Below are 14,496 nucleotides of genomic sequence, written 5' to 3'. Positions count from 1 at the left end.
TAGATGTTTTCTGAACTTGCTACTATGAAGCACAATATTTGGATGGGTACTTCAATTAACTATATTTTTTGATTTGTGCATGTTTGAGCACCACAGTGACATGTTTGTTGGCATGTAGAATAACAGATTACATTTTGAGATTCCTTACCTGCCACATTCCAGTTTACTAATGTAAGCAGGCTACACCTTGGCAAATTAAGTTAAATGAAACCCTCTCACTAACCCACCACCTCAGTCCCCTCAGCAAAAATCCACACCTCAATACTCAACCACCTCAGTAAATCTCCACCACACCACTAACTCTCCTCCTACCCTTGCCCCCACATCCTCTTATAGCATTAAATTGTCCCCACTAAACACCTTCGCTGCAACCCTAAATCACTCAAAAAAAAGTTACTCAACAAACCTTTCATCACAGTTTTAAATTCCTCCATAAGATTCCCACCACAGCATTAAATCCCCTACAAATAACTCCTCACCACAGTAATACCTCCTTACTGACTGTAGATACTCTCAATTAATCCCTCACTCAGCGCTAATAACCAGAATGGAAAACTTAGAGCTTCTAAAAAATGAGTGAGGCCTTCCCCGTCTCGCAAGCCCTCAGGGTGGTTCCAGCTACGTTGTGGTGCTGTGAGGAAGGACTTCCTGACTTCAATGAATGGCTCTGAGAGTCTTTTCAACCCCCTTACACTTTGTAGCTTCCACCCAATCCCACATTCTGGCCTCATGCCACACCTGACCGGGGTGTCCACACCATCAACCAAAAAAAAGCCCACTTGAAAACAGTTGCACCAACTCTCCCTGATTTAATAGCCTAGCAGGGTAGGGGTACAGTGACCCTCTGAGCTGCCATGAGCGATCACTGTCCATTATTGCCAAGCACTTCCAATGTGGGCCTTCAGTCAACTGACTGGAAAAAGTGTTCAATAATACTGGACTCTGAGGTGAATGTGACGCTGGCGCTTTTGCACAGTCCCTCTGTCTCTCAGTGAGACTTTCTTTAGTCATCTGAATTGGTAACCAGAGGCTGAACTCATGTAGGTGCTGGCATTTGTTTCCTCCTTATCTAAACAGCATTACCCGTGTCTGAATGTTTTCCTCAGAATGTAGATGCTGTAGATTAGAGTAGTTCCATTGTTGTGCTTGTTTTGGGTATTTTTTTGTTTTCTCTCGACTTGCCCTCGGGTTGGTTTCTGCTTCCATCTTCTCTCTCCCCCCCCCTTCCCCTGCCTTCCAGCTGAATCAAGTGTAATGTTATCCTGCTCTCAGTCATCAGAGCAAACAGATTCCTCTGAAATTGATCTTCTGACCAATCTGCAGTTGAATTCTAGATGAGGCCTCACTCGCCCACCTTGAATTTCTGATTTGTACAAAAATAGCTGCCACCAAACAAAACTCCTTTACACTGTTACCCTTTTACACAAGGCAGATTTACAAACTCCCCAAACCATTCTTGATCATTCTTGGAGAGCCCTACATCTACTGAATGTGGGAGCTTGATGGAAATTATGGAAATTATCCAAAAGAGCAATGATGCTGTGACTCTTGCATGAAATGAGAACCAGAGCTAAAGTCAGTTTAGTTCCTTCATTGTTTACTAATGTCTTATTTGCATTACAGAACTGCTTTCAACTGAAGCAGCTCCAATGGACTGGTTCCGACTGTTTCAAATCTTAACTGTCCATATGATAACTGCAAGTTTTAAGGGAGTCCGCTTTGGATGTGTAGTAGCACTTGGCCCCGCAGGTTCAAGCCCCCTGGAGGCTTTCATTATATAATCCATGCTGGCGCTTCAGGACAGTATTGGAACAGTGTTGCTTGTCAGTCTTTTGGATGAGACGATAAATTGAGGCATGGTTTATCCGTAAAGTGAAAGGTCCCATGGCACTTTTCGAAGAAGAGCTTGGTAGTCCTACCCAGTGTCCTAGTCAATATTTACCCCCTAACTAATGCTTAACAAAAGAGTTTGTGTGGTAGTTTGTGCAAACTGCTGTTTGTGCGACCTTGGTTGTGTGCAAATGCCACAGCCACATTTTCTACATTACAACAATGACTACGCCTCGAGTACTTCATTGACTATGAAGAATCTTTGAATTTACTGAGTTTGTGAAGGATGCTAAATAAACGTAAGCTTGTTTTTCCTCATTACTTACAGGAGTGCTGCAGATTGCTTGTTGTGAATAAGTGATTAAATAGAACCCCAAATAATTCTAATGCATCCATGATAAATATTAGATCAGCCACTTTACTCCTTAAAGAGCATTGAGATGAAGTGAGGAAAGACACTGCTGCGGGCATTTGAGTTGGCAGTATATTAAGCACTGTAAATCCTAAGTACTTTAACACCACTACAACAGTAGCAGCTACTTAGATTTATGTAGTGTAATTAGTGTAGGTAAAAATTTGAAGTTGAGTTTCACAGAAGGAGGCAGAAAACACAGCCCAAGCGCAAGTTTTAGGAGAGGTGAGAGAAATCGCAGGATTGCATTTCTGAGCTTTTTGAAGGTGATGGGAGGGATAAAGTTTGAAAAAAGGAGGTCAAGAAGTTAGGGCCAACTGGCTGACAGTTAATTAGATAAAGAGAGTTTTTGCCATAAAAATAACTTTTTGCAGATAGCCAAGGGGCCTTGTGTTCTTTTGTGCAATACTGTCTCCAAACTAGCATCAGATGATGTTGAATGTTCATTACAGTGATTGCTTAAAGTAACGGGTTATGGTCTGGATGTGTTTTTATATTACTGTAACCAGTAGAAAAACAAATGACACCCAGCTTGACAGCAGTGACCCTTCTGGGCCTACCTGCTGAGTATCTTCACTGATTGACAGTATCACTCTGAGATTATTGTAGTTTAAAAACATTCTTCAACACATTTAAACACTGGTGTTATGACGCGTGCTGGCCAATTTTTCAAATTGTTGGCTAGATGTCAGTGTTGCTGTTCTGGGACAGCTTTGCTCAGGGAGCATCTAGTTGTGCAGCACGGTACTGCTGCCAGATTTTGTTGAGGTCCGCAGGCTGTATCCAGTGGTTGGCTGTTTTTTGATATCTTGCAGAGTGAATTAGCTGAAGACTGGCATCTGTGAAGCTGGGGAGCTCGGGTGGAGATTGAAACGGACCATCCATTTAATGCTTCTGTCTGAAAATGGTTGCAAATACTTCAACTTTGTCTTTTGCACTGATGTGCTGGAGCGGCTCCCCCATCATTGATGATGAGGATATTTCTGGGGCTACTTCTTGATATTTGTTTAATTGTCCATCACTATTCGCAACTAGATAGGACTGCAGAGCTTTGATTAGTCGGTTGGTTGTGGGATCTCTTAGTTCTGTTTGTTGCCTGCAGTTTCTGCTGTTTTGGCTCTCAAGTAGTCCAGTGCTGTAGTTTTACCAGGTTGGTGCCTCATTTTTAGGGGAAAGACAAACTGAACAAGTTTGTTCTCTCATCGTCTGTTCATTTGCAGAAGTGTTTTTTGTTTAAAAATAGGTTGTGGTGTTGATTCCCCAAACCCTCTATTTGTGAAGTCTAATTTTTAAAGTGACTCACAGCAAACTCACTTTGATTAAATCAGAAGGTTAGAGTAATCGCACATTCTAACCCAGTATAACTTCACACTCAAAAAGGGGAAGTTTTACAACTATGAATAACTTAACAGTCAAAGAACCACAGAAATGGAATTTGTTCACATGATTTGCAGAGTCCAGAAAGTCAAAGTCCAGAGTGGAGGGTTCCTTCACAGAAGTTACAATCCTCGTGGATTCCTGGCAGAAGGCAATGGTGCAGAATCCCATTAAAGTAGATGGTGAACAATGAGATGAGATTGCCATGTGTAGATTTGGTCTGCTTGGATCATAGATACCCTACAGTGCAGAAAGATGGCCCATCGAGTCTGCACCGACCACAATCCCAACCAGGCCCTACCCCCATATCCCTACATATTTACCCACTAATCCCTCTAATTTACACATCTCATGACGCTAAGGGGCAATTTTAGCATGGCCAATCAACCTAACCCTCACATCTTTGGACTGTGGGAGGAAACCGGAGCACCCGGAGGAAACCCATGCAGACACGAGGAGAATGTGCAAACTCCACACAGACAGTGACCCAAGCCGAGAATTGAACCCGGGTCCCTGGAGCTGTGAAACAGCAGTGCTAACCACTGTGCTACCGTGCTGCCCTAGCACGGTCTACACATGGGACCCAGCACTTTGCATTGGATGGCAGCAATGTGGTTGACTCTCAACTGCCCTCGTGCAACTAGGGATGGGCAATAAATGCTGGCCAGCCAGTGATGCCCATGTCCCACGAATTAATTTTAAAAAAACAAGCAGGGCTTATAATTTGAGGATTTTGAGGGGTTTAATACGTTCACACTCTTGATGGCACAGAGGAATTATAATTATGATTCACGTATCCTGAAGGAACATGATATGTTTTCCTTGATTCTGATCATTTCATTGCTGAATCTTGCAAACAAAATGTAATCAATTCAGGTGTTTTCCACCGCATGGGAGAACTTGGCTTGACTGATTCTATGGAACCTTACGATTAGCATGAAATAAAGATTTGCATTTATTTATATCACTGGATAACCTAAAAGACTTTCCAATCAATGAAGCACCTTTGAAGTATATTCACTGTTGTACTGTTGGAAACCTGCCAGCCAACATGTGTATCACAAACAATGGTTGTGATAATAAACATAAATATCCTTTCAATGATATTGGTTGAGGAATAAGTGTTGGCGAATTCACCAGGGTGAACTCCCCTACTCTTTCAAAAATTGCCATGAGTAGATGGAGCTTCGCTTTAATGTCTTATTTGAAAAATGGCATCTCTGACATTACAGCATTCCTTCAGTACCATACTGGAGTGTCCGTTTAAAGTATGTGCTGAAGACTTAAGAGACTTAAACCTACTGTGATGTGAAAGGACATTGCAAGCTTATAAATAGCTAGTACTGTAAGCAGCTCCAGGACCTTTGCATTTTTAACTTCGTCCCAGCTTGGCAATGGCTATGAAAAACAGATCAATGTCTGAAAAATATATCCATCATCGTCTCAAAATTTATAGCATTTGCTGCTGTCATTGCTTTCCTGGGTGGAGTATATCGCAGCAGCTTGTGTTCATATAGGTAAAGAAAAAGCCCAAGGCACTTCACAAATGGGTATGAAAACAAATGCTGGTACAAATAGAGGGAGATTAATCGGGGTGGCTAGAAGCTAGGTCAAAGATATTAAAGATGTAGAATGGGATGGAGAAGGATGTTCAATTTGGCAGTGCTGCTCCTTCCATCATCAATGTTGTGATGAAGGTAGGGCCAATTTATAGGTGAGAGGATGAATGTAATTGAGGATACCGGCTGGGCGGGAAGGTCAGGACGAATGGTTTATAAATCAAGACAGCAGCTTTGAATTGAATGGTCCCCTATCCCCAGTACAATGTATGTTAGTGAGGATGACAATAATGGGCAAGCAGGGCATAACGAGGATGTGTGTTACAATGTTTTGGGTCAGAAACAGTTTCAGGATGGGAAACCATGAAGAGAGATCCTAAAAATTAGAGTCTGGAGGTATGGTCCCTGGAAGGGTAGGGGGTTTTACTTCAGTCGGGCAGCATGGTCGGTGCAGGCTTGGAGGGCTGAAGGGCCAGTTCCTGTGCTGTAATTTTCTTTGTTCTTTGAGAGAAAGGCATCAAGGAGGATTCTGGACAGAGGTCGACTTGAAGGTAGACCCAAGTTGCAGATATAGAAGTGAGCAGAATTATTGATTAGGATGTGGTGGTAAAACCCATCTCCAGGTCCAACAAGAAACAAAGATTCTGATTTAATCTGAGAAACAGTTCAGGGAAGGGACAGAAGCAGTGGTAAAGAAGTAGAATTTTTGAGGCTGTAGTCAATGGCTTAAATCTTCCCAACATTGTGTTGGAAAACATTGTGACTCATCCAGGATGCTTGCTGAACAAGCGTTCCGAGTGCACATGGAGGGTCAGGGGTCCAGTCGGGCAGTGGAGAGATGTGTATGTTCAGAAAATTGTTGTCACCTGCAGATTATGTCACTGATAAATTGATTTAAAAGAAAAGACTAATGATGTGTGCTTGAGATCTGAGGCCTTCAAGATAACTGTATAGAAGAAGCCAGTGCTGAAAACGCACTGCCTACTTTCTGGTAGATTGTCACTGGCTATTCTTTAATTCAAGGATGGCATCTATTTAGGGTTGTGGGTTTCTGCCACGGGTCTTCATGTGGCTGAACTGGCAAATTCTTGACCTACAGGTTGTTTACCACCCCAGGTGTTAGGATTTCCTTCTCTGCCACCTCTCTGCCTCGTCCATTAAGACATTTTGACTCAAGCGTGAGGCAGCTTAATGGGCAAGTTGCCATCTTGAATGATTGGTAGCAAACTCCTCCCAGTCATTACCGAATGCTACTGTGCTGAAGGGGAGCTTCAGTGTGTCCTTGTAGCATTTTCTTTATCCTCCCCAGAACACTGGCCATTTGAGAGTTGAGAAAACAGGTTGGTGGGGGGAGACACTTTTCGGCCATCCGAACACAGTGTCCAGTTCCTTGTAGTTGGTCTTGCGGGAGCTTTACGTGAACCCTTGTGGACGAGCTTCAAGAAGCACACGAGCATGTGTTCTGTCTTTTTCTGATGGGTAAGCAACTGGAGGCAGTCCCATGGAGCTGCATGATGTAGGGATGATGATGGCATGATTAATGCCGCGAGTGCTGCAGTGATATTAGGCCTTAAATTAGGGCATTAATTATACCAAGAAGTACTGAATTTCAATGGAAGGAATTCGAGGAGGGAGTTTCAGGAAAGATCCATATGGAATGGGAGATTGGAAATGTAGTGATTGGAATGTCAAATCAGTCAATGGTTCTTTTAATAGAGCAGAATCCTTACAGCGCAGAAGGAGGCCATTTGGCCCATGGAGTCTGCACCGACCACAATCCCACCCAGCCCTTATCCCCATAATCCCACTAATTTATCTTGCTATTCTCTTTGACACTAAGGGGCAATTGAGTGTGGCCAATTAACCTAACCTGCACATCTTTAGACTCTGGGAGGAAATCGGAGCACCCGGAAAAACCCCCCGCAGACACGGGGAGAACGTACAAACTCCACACAGACAGTGACTCGAGGCCGGAATTGAACCCAGGGCCCTGGCGCTGTGAGGCAGCAATGCTAACCACTGTGCCACCCCTTATAGGTGAGAGGATGAATGTAATTGAGGATACCGGCTGGACGGGAAGGTCAGGATGAATGGTTTATAAATCAGGATAGCAGCTTTGAATTGAATGGTCCCTTGTCCCCTTAATGGTTGTGGGTTCGGGGTGGCGGGGGAGCAGATCAGTGTTTTCCATCCATGGCTGTTCAACCTTTAATCCTATTCATTTTTCAGCATTATTGCACTTGCAGATTTCTTTTCTGTCAATTGTTCCCATCTTTTCTCCATTAATATCTTTCCCTCCCTTGCTACGTTACATGATTTTGAGGCTATATTGAACAATTTGTTAGACGGTTTCGGTGTTTGTCAAGTCTCAAGGGCAGATACTCTGGGTGGAAATGTTAATAATTATAGATTGCTTTGGGTAGTGACTACACCTAATTTTAACATAATTGCCTTGAGATTGGCTTTGATTCTTGGCACTGCAGCCTGCCTGTAAGATGGGAAGTCTAATAAAACTTTTAATAGCACTTCATTTTAGCACAATGCTACATTGACAGCCATTTTCCATTTGATGAGTCAGTCCATCTTATCTAAATGGGATCTTGCAATTACTTGTTTGTAGATTTGGCGTTTGCCACTTAGCAGTAGAATTTGGCGCAGAGTGCTGAACTAGTGAGAATACTTTTATGAATTCTCCAACTTTTGCTCCATTTGCTTTAATTTCCTGTTGATGTTTGAGTATATTGGAAATAATTGTGTTTTGTGCTTTTAGTTTTAGAAAATAACTGAGCTGGTTGACAATAGTTGAATGTCTCGATGGTCTGGCTGTATTAAGAATGGTAGAATTTAAATGCCCCATGTTCATTGTTGTTACTTTTACATTTGGCATTCTTGCGAATCGGTTGTGATGGAGTGCAGGACTGAAAGCTTCAACAGCATGTCCCTTTTTCAGCAGTGCTCATGTTCTGTACTTGTATTTGGCTAGCTGTTTATCAGTGTGGGCATCACCTCTGCTACCCCAATGTCAATCGCAACTACTTAAAAATTTTTTATAAACCTGAATTTATAATGTTTAAAAAAAAATCAAGTCAATAAGTCAGAAGCATTGTTAAACAAAATATATCGTGTCATAAAAAAACTGAGCAAAGTCTAAAGATACCAACATTTGGCAGCAATTAACAATTGGGATACTTTGTAAAAGAGCATCTCTGGGCAAAGTTAGTGGGAAAAGCACGATGTAACGATAATGATGCCTTTATTTGTTTTGAGTTGTAATTTTGTGTTAACAGCCCTGATTTTACACTGTCGGGTAGCGCAAAGCAAGCCCATACGGCAATTTAAATTTTTTTTAAGATCTGAAAGTACTTTACAAGTAGATAAATGAAAAATAGACATCCACATCCAGCAAGGCCGTACCCAACTATTAACTTTCCTCCCTAAACCTCTGACTGCTCTCTCTTTCTTTAAATGCACTCCTTCAGACCTACCTACCTTTTTGACCGTGCTTTTAGCCACTTGCCCTAATATCCCCTTGCATAGTCTGGTGTCAAATGCTATCAGTTCACGTGGTGTACCTCGGGATGTTTTACTGCGATGAAGGCGCTATGTAAAGGTGAGTTGTTGTCGAACCGAGGTATGCCGAGGTCAATTGTTGTACTCCAACTGCTGTCCTGACAGTGATTCAGGTTCTTAGTTTGAACCCAGTTTGAGCTTCTGGATCTGTACAGCTGAGCTGCTCACTTGATAAACTTGTTTGGCCACTAGGAGAAAAGAGAGCAGAGCACCCCCTCCCCTTCCCAGTTCTAGAATTATATAAAGGCATTATCCAGTCCTCCACCCCCTTCTCTGATGCAACAGAGAAGCTCAACAGCAATTAAATGCAGGCCTGAAAGTCCATTTGCACATACTGGTACTTTTCTAAGAAGTTAGAGATTTCACCATGCAGTTTAACCTTTCGACAGTGCTGCCCCTTGACATTGTGCATCATTGTTCCTCTAACTAGTCTGGGCAAGTATGGAGGATGAAGCTGTGCAGAATGCCATGTCCTCCAGGACAAATTTTAAACATTCAGGGAGGTCTTTTCCTCTGCCTCATCTCTGATGTTCTGCTTGTTTTGCACGCATCTAATAATTTTATATTTAAATTGTCTCATGAGCTTGTTTTGTGCAATAGTGTAAAATTAGTGCTGTTGGCTCAGAATTGAAACTTAAAAACAAATGAAGGCATCATTATAGTTACATCATGCTTTTTCCACTGACATTGTTAACCCTTTCACTAGTTCTGGTCAGAGAAGCACTTTAACAAAATATGCCAATGCTGCCAAGTGTTGGTATCTTTAAACGTTGCCCAGTTTCTTGACATTGCATCTTTCGTTTATTAATGCTTTCGACTTTACTGACTTGTTTTTGAATCAGAAATGGGGAGAGTTTTATATCAAAGGAATATAATGGACCTAAAATGCAGTCTGTTTAACCATTGTGGATTTGGCCTAGTTGCTGGCACGCTGGTGTTGAGCCTGAAGGTTGAGAGTTTGAACCCAACTCCTTTTGTGTGGGCAGACAATCAAATACTGTACTGCTACAGGTGCCTCTTCAAACTTCCCAAGCACTTCAAACTTCCCAAGCACCTCAAACTGCTTGGGGGTGTGGAGTAAGTCTTTGAAGAATACGCAAATATGCAGTGCTTTTTTCGGATCTGTTTTTCCAGTTGAAAGGGGTGAGGCACAGCAGCCCTCGTGGGGTTAGGTGGGGCCCCTGCATTTCTAGCTCCTCCCTGTTTGTCCAATTTGGTGACACTGCTGCAGTAGATAATGTATCATTGTTGCCTCCAAATGTGACAATTAAAGACTTGTACACCAGGCTTGACGTCAAAAAGCATCCCAAGCTGCTTTGAAGAAGAACAAAGAAAATTACAGCACAGGAACAGGCCCTTCGGCCCTCCAAGCTTGCACCCACCATGCTGCCTGACTGAACGAAAACCCCCTACCCTTCCAGGGACCGTATCCCTCTATTGCCATCCTATTCATGTACTTGTCAAGACACCCCTTAAATGTCACTATCGTATCTGCTTCCACTACCTCCCCCGGCAGCGAGTTCCAAGCACCCACCACCCTCTGTGTAAAAAAAAAACTTGCTTCGTACATCTCCTTTAAAACTTGCCCCTCGCGCCTTAAACCTATGCTCCCGAGTAATTGATTCTTCCAACTTGGGAAAAACTTTCTGACTATCCACTCTGTCCATGCCCCTCATTATCTTGTAGAATTCTATCAGGTTGCCCCTCCACCTCTGTCATTCCAGTGAGAACAAACCAAGTTTCTTCAACCTCTCCATATAGCTAATGCCTTCCATACCAGGCAACATCCTGGTAAATCTTTTCCCGCTCCAAAGCCTCCACATCCTTCTGGTAGTGTGGCGACCAGAATTGAACACTATATTCCAAGTACTGCCTAAGGTTCTATAAAGCTGCAACATAACTTGCCAATTTTTAAACACAATGCCCCGGTCAATGAAGGCAAGCATGCCGTATGCCTTCTTGACTACCTTCTCCACCTGCGTTGCCACTTTGTGGTGACCTGTGTACCTGTACAGGCAGATCCCTCTGCCTATCCATACTCTTAAGGGTTCTGCCATTTACTGTATATTTCCTATCTGTATTAAACCATTAGACCATTACCTCACATTTGTCCGGATTAAACTCCATCTGCCATCTCTCCGCCCAAATCTCCAACTGATCTATATCCTGCTGTATCCTCTGATGGTCCTCATCACTATCCGCAAATCCACCAATCTTTATGTCGCCCGCAAACTTACTAATCAATCCTGTTACATTTTCCTCCAACTGATTTATATATATTACGAACAGCAAAGGTCCCAGCACTGATCCCTGAGGAACGCCACTTGTCACAGCCCTCCATTCACAAATGCATCCTTCCACTGCTGCCCTCTGTATTCTATGATCAAGCCAGTTCTGTATCCATTTGCCAGCTCACCTCTGATCCCAAGCGACTTCACCTTCTGCACCAGTCTGCCATGAGGGACCTTGTCAAAGGCCTTACTGAAGTCCAAGTCGACAAAATCCACTGCCCTACCCTCATCAATCATCTTCGTCACTTCCTTGAAAAACTCGATCAAGTTAGTGAGGCACGACCTCCCCTTCACAAAACCATGTTGCCTCTCACTAATATGTCCACTTATTTCCAAGTGGGAGTAAATCCTGTCTCGAAGAATCCTCTCCAATAATTTCCCTACCACTGACATAAGGCTCACCGGCCTGTAATTACCTGGATTATTCTTGCTACCCTTCTTAAACAAAAGAACAACATTGGCTATTCTCCAATCCTCTGGGACCTTCCCTGTAAGAAGTCTAACAACAACACCAGGTTAAAGTCCAACAGGTTTATTATAAAACCAACGCCGGCATCTCCACATCATGACCTTCCCTGTAGCCAGTGACGATACAAAGATTTCTCTCAAGGCCCCAGCAATTTCCTCCCTGGCTTCTTTCAGTATTCTGGGGTATATCCCATCAGGTCCTGGTGACTTGTCTACCTTAATGTTTCTCAAGAACCCCAATACCACCACCTTTTTGATCTCAAGGATCATAAACAAAATCTCACGCCGAGCCAAAATGTTAGGGCATGTTTAGGTAAGTTTTAAGGAATGGCTTAAAAAAGGTGGGAGAGCGAGAGAGGCAGAGGTTTAGAGAGGATATTTCCAATGTTAGAACCTAGGTATCTGAAGGCATGGCCACCGATGACAAGCAGCTGAAGTGGTGATTTCTGAAACACCCAGTGGTACTGCTCCCACTAGCCAATGTCGAATCTCTTTCCCCTTGGTTTCAGTGAGGTGGTTGCACAGTCTCCTCCCAAGTTATGGATCTTATGCAGCTTGCTTTAATCTCAATGTAAACTAGCTGAGGTTGGTACAACTTTTATTGAGAGGCTCTCGTTTTCGCACTCTTTCCATTGACTGGATTTGGTGAAACCTGTGCTTTTGGGAACAAATTCATTGTCACTCATTTTGCAGCTGCTTTTTAAAAAAAAATCAATCTTTGGTTGTGAACATCTGATTTATTTCCATCTCTAGTTGCTTTTAGAGTGGCCACCTGCTCGGCCACTTCGGATGCTAGCTAAGAGTCATTTACATTGGAGTGCGATGGAGTCGCGAAGAGGCCAAACTGAGTAAGAATGGCACATATACATCCCATTAAAAAAAAAATTGGTGAAGCAATTAATCAAACAACAACTTTGTGGTCACGTATACAGAAAGCAACTCCTTCTGGATTTTTTAATACTGCGATCAAATTTTCAAACTGCCATGTCGGGGTTTGAAACTCTTGTTCTCTAGACTGCTGACCCTCTGGATTACTATTCCAGTTCATCAAGAACCCTTACATCACAACTTGCATATATGTTAATCTTTTAACATAAAACATCACCAGTCGTGGTGAAAGAATTGTTGCTAAGTATAAAAGCTCCCAAATCCTTTCTCTTCCAGCAGAGCACACAGTTTTAGCCAGCCCTGATTTTCCAGCAGCGAGCATGTGCAGATGTTCTCGGCTAGCGGGGGGTGGGTCTAGTGGCAGCAAACTCACCGCTGGTCATATCTCCAAATTGCTGCTTGTGTTCCAGGCCTGTGGACTACATTCCATAAATGTTGCTTCCTCCAAAGCACTGGCAAGTGGCTATGCAATGTGAAAGTGGTCATTGGAGCATCTGTCTTTTGCTCCACATTGCTAGAACAAGCCTGTTATCGAATGCAAGTACACCCTAAAAGAGAAGGAACTGTGTATTTTTCCATTTTACTGGTGAAGGCTAACATTGGCAGCTCAGTATTGGAATTTGATTTTGTTTTTATGACGTGAAGGAAAATTAATTTTTTAACATGCCCAACCATTTCAAATTTTTAAAAAGATTTGAGACATTAGATCTGAATATCTTTCAATCACACAGAAACGGAGCAGCTACTTTGCATTGTTAGAAGTTTTCAGAGACATTAACTAAAGACGGGTGATCTGAGTGTGGATTAGCTGCAGAGTGGCCTATGCTTGGTGTTGCAGGTACAAGTGTTTGAAACACCAGGCCTGGTGCCAGAGGGCATTACTAGTCTTGATGCTGTAAAAGTAGTGTTACTTACAACCCCAAGTATCTGTTGCACAACAATACATTAAGTGTCTTTTGTATTCTACGGGTCCCCGGGGAGCTGTTATTGTGTACGTGGACAGCTGTTTGAACCAAGGTGAGAAGCTCGGCCCTATGGGATCAGAGACAAGTCACGCTTCGGGCTACTCAGTGCATGTACAACTGATCATCTAATGGAGCTTAAAGGTCAGGTTATCCCAGTCTGGGTGACAGTCTAACCCTTTGGGGCTCTATTTGTATAAATGTAGTTGAATGTGTAAGGTGTGGACCATGGAGGAGTCTGTCTTGGGAGTTTTTCTGGCCATCTGCGGGTGAACAAGTGCTGCCAGTACCCGAAACTGTGACAGTCCTTGTGTGTAATTAGAGGTGTAAAGACTGCAGCACTGTCCTCGTGGTTTAAATGTATACGTATTCTGTTTAACCACTGGGCTATTGATCATGACCAGAACTTTGACGCTCTATCTCTTGAGACTGTTAAGTATTGAGTGAGGACATTTTTTACTGGAAGAATGTGATTCCCCTCTTTGCCCAGCCTGTTGGTTGCTTTGATTTAGTGGGTACAATGTTTGTGTGGTACTTAGTCAAAGGTCAGTGAATTTCCTTGATTTGATCATTGATAGCTACTGAGTTGGCAGGGACAGTTGAGTCTTAGTCACTTAGGGTGGGCAGAGGCACCTGGCTCTCTCTCTCGTGATTCCTACAAGTGTTGATATTCAAAATTGGATTACTCTTGGCTGTGCTGCCTCTCATGGCTCTGTAATTTCTCTTCAACCTCCTGACCGCTGGCTGCCCCCCTGAATCTCAATGCCTGGTCTTAGCTCAGTGAAAGCATTCTACTTTGGAGTCAGAAGATCATCAATTCAGGCCCATTCTATTGTTTAAAGTTTGTTTATTTGTGTCACAAATAGGCTTACATTAACACTGCAATGAAGTTACTGTGAAAATCCCCTAGTCGCCAAACTCCGGCGCCTGTTCAGTACAATGCACCTAACTAGCGCGTTTTTCAGACTGTGGGAGGAAACTGGAGCACCCGGAGGAAACCTACGCAGACACTGGGAGAACGTGCAGACTCCACACAGACAGTGACCCAAGTTGAGAATCAAACCGGGCCCCTGGCGCTGAGACAGCAGTGCTAACCACTCTACCACCATGCCAGTTGAGTACATAGTTTAAACGTACAC

The 14,496-nt window shown here is 43.1% G+C and overlaps 2 protein-coding genes across 2 annotated transcripts in view; one reads left to right on the top strand and one right to left on the bottom strand.

The window, feature by feature from the left end:
- Nucleotides 1-14,496, bottom strand: part of LOC144500596 (ADP-ribosylation factor 2-like) — a 384,154-nt gene that overhangs the window by 167,315 nt on the left and 202,343 nt on the right. The gene's annotated exons all lie outside the window — the stretch shown is intronic.
- Nucleotides 1-14,496, top strand: part of nsfa (N-ethylmaleimide-sensitive factor a) — a 221,599-nt gene that overhangs the window by 97,961 nt on the left and 109,142 nt on the right. The window lies entirely within an intron of this gene.

Source organism: Mustelus asterias, chromosome 11, assembly GCF_964213995.1.
Source record: "Mustelus asterias chromosome 11, sMusAst1.hap1.1, whole genome shotgun sequence".
NCBI lineage: Eukaryota > Metazoa > Chordata > Chondrichthyes > Carcharhiniformes > Triakidae > Mustelus > Mustelus asterias.
The sequence above is the reverse complement of the archived record's forward strand: the minus strand, read 5'-3'. Positions and strand labels throughout refer to the sequence as shown.